This window comes from Triticum dicoccoides, chromosome 6A (assembly GCF_002162155.2).
Source record: "Triticum dicoccoides isolate Atlit2015 ecotype Zavitan chromosome 6A, WEW_v2.0, whole genome shotgun sequence".
Lineage (NCBI taxonomy): Eukaryota > Viridiplantae > Streptophyta > Magnoliopsida > Poales > Poaceae > Triticum > Triticum dicoccoides.
The window spans coordinates 174387728-174393395 of record NC_041390.1 but is presented as its reverse complement, the minus strand read 5'-3'; positions in this window follow the sequence as shown (position 1 = coordinate 174393395).

The following is a 5668-nucleotide window of genomic DNA, read 5'->3' as shown; positions in this document are numbered from 1 at the left end:
GCCCGTGCTAAGGTGCACTGGGGCAAGCTGGATGCTGAGAAGCTTGTGAATGACGGGCCACCGCCGGGGAAGGAGCATCGCAAGCCCAAGAATTATTATAAGGATGTTCTAAAGGGTGCCTGCCTTATGGCGGATGAGTGTTCCAGGGATGTAATTTTTGAGTAAAACTCGCTCGTTTTTTCCTGTGCGCTGAAAACTTGTTCATATGCGCTAAGCAATGCTGTTGGAATTTAAAATATTACCTTATGTGCGGCTGTCTATCAATTCCAAGAGATGGCGAGTCGTCGGCTTCTGCCCCCGTGCCTCTAATGCTGGGGTGTTCGGGGATAAACCTGAGCGCTCTTTTTCCCATGTTTGGGTCCTTCGAGGGAGGCGCTCAGCACAACGAACAAGGCAATCGGACTATACTGCTTGAACACTCTCACTCAGCCATAGAATTCTATAATTTTAAATTTCGGCGAAGCCCCTGGTATTCGGAAGACCGAGTTCGGGGCGCTATCCATGCCTTGGCCGGACAGAGCCGACTCCTCGCTCTAAGCGGCATAAGTCTTTAGGGACTCGAAAAACCTCTCAAACAGCGACCAGCTCTCGCTTCATCATGACAGTCAGTTTTAGCTTTCTCTACTGAGGTGCTCGACCCAGCTCAACTGGGGCACAATCGCAGTAGTTCTCCTAGTGCTACCTTAGCCGATATAGCGGAACGTAAGGCACCAAAACATAGGAGCCGGGCAAACCCAACTATTGACCCAAGACATGATTCGGAGCCGATGCATATAATGCTATAAGTTCGGGGTGCCGCACTTGTTAAAGTGTTCGGACTTCTCACACCATATTGAGGGGTACTAAAGCCCCTGGCTTATTTTGGCCGTACCAAAGTGTACGGGTGCAACATGTCGTTAAGGAACATATACTTGTAAAAAAAGAGTAATGCAAAAATAGACAAAGGCTAAGCACTGTTTATTAAAAAGGGCTGCGATCAAAGTAGAACGATACAAATAATGCGATAAGCAAAAGGTTGGACTATTTAACATGTCCGTTCCAGGGGCAGGCTGCGGAATGGTAAGCAAAACAGGTATACTGCTCGTGATAGAGACCACCTGGGAGTTCCGTAATGCGGCATGGCTTGTCTGCTTCCCTGGTTCTTGCATCGTTTGTGCGGCAATTGAACTGCCGAACATGCCTTTCGAAGAATGGAGTCCTGAAAGTAAGAGAAAATTAAAAAATCGGCAACCCCTGGTGCGGTTTAAGCCGTGTTTCGGGCGTGCCGTGACGGTGCCCCTCCCCCTGTACCCATGGTATTTCTAGAGCATAGTTATGTACGCGAAGCACTGGTGTCGCATTTTTGCGAGGGCTGGGGTTGGGGCCGCATTGCTACGCCTGCTCGGAACGTGCTAGGCGGTCTTGTTGTAGGTTACTACGGGCGCGCTTGACGGTGTCCGGACGTTTAATGACCGGACTGGAGAATTGCCTGGAGAGGCTGCTTTGTGCTTCCGCTGCAAGGGCCGCCGTGTGCTCCTCTGTTCGGAGAGAGCGTTCGGTGTTTCCATTGACCCTAATTACTCCTCGAGGGCTTGGCATCTTGAGCTTAAAGTATGCATAGTGCGGTACCGCACTGAACTTGGCGAATGCGGTTCGCCCGAGCAGTGCGTGATAGCCACTGCAGAATGGGACTATGTCGAAGATTAACTCCTCGCTTCGGAAATTATCCGGAGATCCGAAGGCCACTTCAAGTGTGACTTAGCCTGTACAGTTGGCCTCTACACCTGGTATTACGCCTCTAAAGGTCGTTTTGCTGGGCTTAATCCTCGAGGGATCTATGCCCATTTTCTGCACTGTATCCTGGTAAAGCAGGTTCAGGCTGCTGCCGCCGTTGATAAGGACTCTAGTGAGATGAAATCCGCCAATAATTGGGTCTAAAACCAATGCGGCGAATCCGCCATGACGGGTGCTAGTGGGATGGTCCCTTCGATCAAAGGTGATTGGGCAGGAGGACCATGGGTTGAACTTTGGGGCGACTGGCTCTACCGTGTATACGTCCCTTAACGCGCGCTTCCGCTCCCTCTTGGGGATGTGGGTTGCGTATATCATGTTCACCGTCCACACTTGTGGGGGAAAACCCTTTTGTCCACTGTTGTTCGGCGGCCGGGGCTCCTCATCGTCATCGCTATGCAGCCCCTTGTCTTTATTTTCGGCATTTAACTTGCCTGCCTGCTTGAACACCCAACAATCCCTATTGGTGTTATTGGCCGGCTTTTTGGCGGTGCCATGTATCTGGCACAAGCGGTCGAGTATTCGGTCCAAACTGGATGGGCCCCTAGGATTTCTGTTGAATAGCTTTTTCCGCTGACCAGATTTATAGCCTCTGAATCCGGCATTAACTACCGTATCCTCAGCATTGTCGCCGTTAGTGCGGTGCTTCTGCTTGTTGCGACGCGACCTGCCACTACTGTCCCTGGTATCCGAATTACCAGGGTTCTTGGTCATATTGTTGCTACGAGCAAGCCAGCTGTCTTCTCCCGCGCAAAAGCGGGTCATGAGTGTCGTGAGTGCTGCCATAGTTTTCGGCTTTTCCTGTCCAAGGTGCCGGGCAAGCCATTCGTCACGGATATTGTGCTTGAAGGCTGCTAGGGCCTCAGCGTCCGGACAGTCGACTATTTGATTTTTCTTTGTTAGGAACCGTGTCCAGAATTGCCTGGCCGATTCCTCTGGCTGCTGAATTACGTGGCTTAGGTCATCGGCGTCTGGTGGTCGCACATAAGTGCCCTGGAAATTGTCGAGGAATGCAGCTTCTAGGTCCTCCCAACAACCGATTGATCCTGCTGGCAAGTTGTTAAGCCAATGCCGAGCTGGTCCTTTAAGCTTGAGTGGGAGGTATTTGATGGCGTGGAGATCATCGCCGCGGGCCATGTGGATATGAAGGAGATAATCCTCGATCCATACCGCAGGATCTGTTGTGCCATCATATGATTCGATGTTTACGGGTTTGAAACCCTTGGGGATTTGATGATCCATTACTTCGTGTGTGAAGCATAGTGGGTGCGCGGCGCCTCTGTACTGGGCTATATCACGACGTAGCTCCAATGAGCTTTGTCTACTGTGTTCGGCCTTACCGGATTTGTGTCCGGCGTGACAGTTACCGTCTCGAGTCATGGGGCGCCCACGCGATCCATAGATCGATCTTGTTTGCCTTGCCTTGTCCTCCAACATATCTCGTAGGTCTGGCGCATTTTCCCGTGCCTTGGTACGGGATGCGGCTTGAGTGGAGGGCCGAGAGGCCTCTCTGTCGCGGCCATGAGGTGGCCGGTCGGCCGTATCAAGTGCTGGTGATGTAGGTTTAAGTGCTTCCTCCTCTAATCGGGGTAGCAACCTGCGCTTTGGGTAGCTCTTGGAGGGGCGTTCGAGTTTATGCTCTTCGGCCGCAAGGACCTCAATCCAGCTGTCGACTAGCAAATCTTGATCAGCTCTAAGTCGTTGCTGTTTTTTCTTGAGGCTTCTTGCCGTGGCCATAAGCCTGCGTTGAAAACGCTCTTGCTCGGCGGGATCCTCTGGCACGACGAATTCGTCATCGTCGAGGCTTTCCTCATCTTCGGAGGGAGGCATATAATTATAGTCCTCGACCTCTCTGTCTGCCGGTCTCTCATGAGGGCTGGCTTCTCCATGCTCCTGTGCTAAATCTTGTTGGAGGGGATTTTCTTCGGCATTCTCCGGAGTATTATTGTCTCCCGTGCTGGAATCACCGTATTTAGTTTGGCAGGATTTTGAGCAGCGCCGCTGATGCTGGCGCTTAGGCTGTTTCTTGGAGGGGTCATCCTCCGCTGTTCCATCGCCATCTCCTTCTTTTGGGGTGTCCACCATGTATATGTCGTATGACGAGGTGGCTTTCCAGGGCCCAATAGGCGCTGGTTCTTCATCGTCTCCTGCATCGCGTCCATATCGTCGATGTCTTCGAAGTCGAAGTTGAGCATGTCGGTTAAATCGTCGACAGTGGCTACAAAGTGGGTGGTGGGTGGGCTTTGAATTTCTTCATCGTCCGTATCCCAACCTTGCTAACCGTAATTGTGCCAGGGCTCTCCTGATAAAGAGAGAGACTTTAGTGTCTTCAGAATATCGCCGAAAGGCGAGTGCTGAAAGATATCCGCGGCAGTAAACTCCATGATCGGCGCCCAATCGGATTCGATCGGTAGGGGCACGGAGTGTTCGGAGTCCGGAGAGGAGTCCGGCTCCTTGGAGTCACGAGTCTCGCGGAGTGCGGGGCTGGTGTTTGGCTCGATCGCCGTTGGGATCGCAGCCCCCGAGGTGGCGTCCAACCACCCATCCTCGATCGGCGCAGTAGGCTCCGAATTAAGGGTCGAAGCCGATGCGGGTGCGGCCTCCAGGGCACTGTTCGCCGGCAGAGCTAGATCATGCTTGTCGTGACAGTGCGGCGCGCTCGGCAGTAGCTCGAATCCGTCGAGGATCAAGTCCCCGCGGATGTCAGCCGTGTAGTTTGAACTTCCAAATCTGACCTGACGGCCAGGGGCATAGCTTTCGATCTGCTCCAGATGGCCAAGTGAATTGGCCCGCAGTGCGAAGCCGCCGAAGATGAAGATCTGTCCGGGGAGGAAGGCCTCACCCTGGAATGCATCGCTATTGATGATCGTAGGAGCCATCAAGCCTAACGGCGACGACACAGAGGAACTCTCAATGAAAGCACCAATGTCAGTGTCAAAACTGGCGGATCTCGGGTAGGGGGTCCCGAACTATGCGTCTAGGCCAGATGGTAACAGGAGGCAAGGGACACAAAGTTTTACCCAGGTTCGGGCCCTCTTGATGGAGGTAAAACCCTATGTCCTGCTTGATTAATATTGATGATATGGGTAGTACAAGAGTAGATCTACCACGAGATCGAAGAGGCTAAACCCTAGAAGCTAGCCCATGGTATGATTATTGTGTATGAATGTGTTGTCCTACGGACTAAAACCCTCCGGTTTATATAGACACCGGATAGGGTTAGGGTTACATAGAGTCGGTTACAATGGTAGGAGATCTACATATCCGTATCGCCAAGCTTGCCTTCCACGCCAAGGAAAGTCCCTTCCGGACACGGGACGAAGTCTTCAATCTTGTATCTTCATAGTCCAGGAGTCCGGCTGAAGGTATAGTCCGGCCATCCGGACACCCCCTAATCCAGGACTCCCTCACACGGCTTCGGACTGGGATCCTTGCATCCCGTCCTCTCGTTTCATCGCCACCGTCGTCCACCTTGTTGGCACCGCTCCTACGACCGTCTCGTCCATCGCGCCCCACCGCCACCATCTACCCTCCTAGATCTGCTTCGACGCCACTGATAGCCATCACTACCGTAGCACCATCAAATTCTCAACAAATACATACACGACGCCACACCAGAGGTGGTACTCTTTCGTATCTGCTCAACTTCTTTATCGCAACAAGAAAATAGATCGCCACTACTTTACTCTGATTTCTTGTCCATCACTTACTTATTAGTTGAAAGCAAACATTGGTTGCGAAGTTGCCTTTGTCCGGTTTGCACCTTCAGATCTGCCATGGCATGCTCAACACTATACTCGCAATGCTTATGGTTTTCCCCTTTTATATTCCACACTAGTTAAATGATAGTAGACTAAATTTCAAAATTGGGTCAGTCGATTTTTGAGAGCTCGCCGGA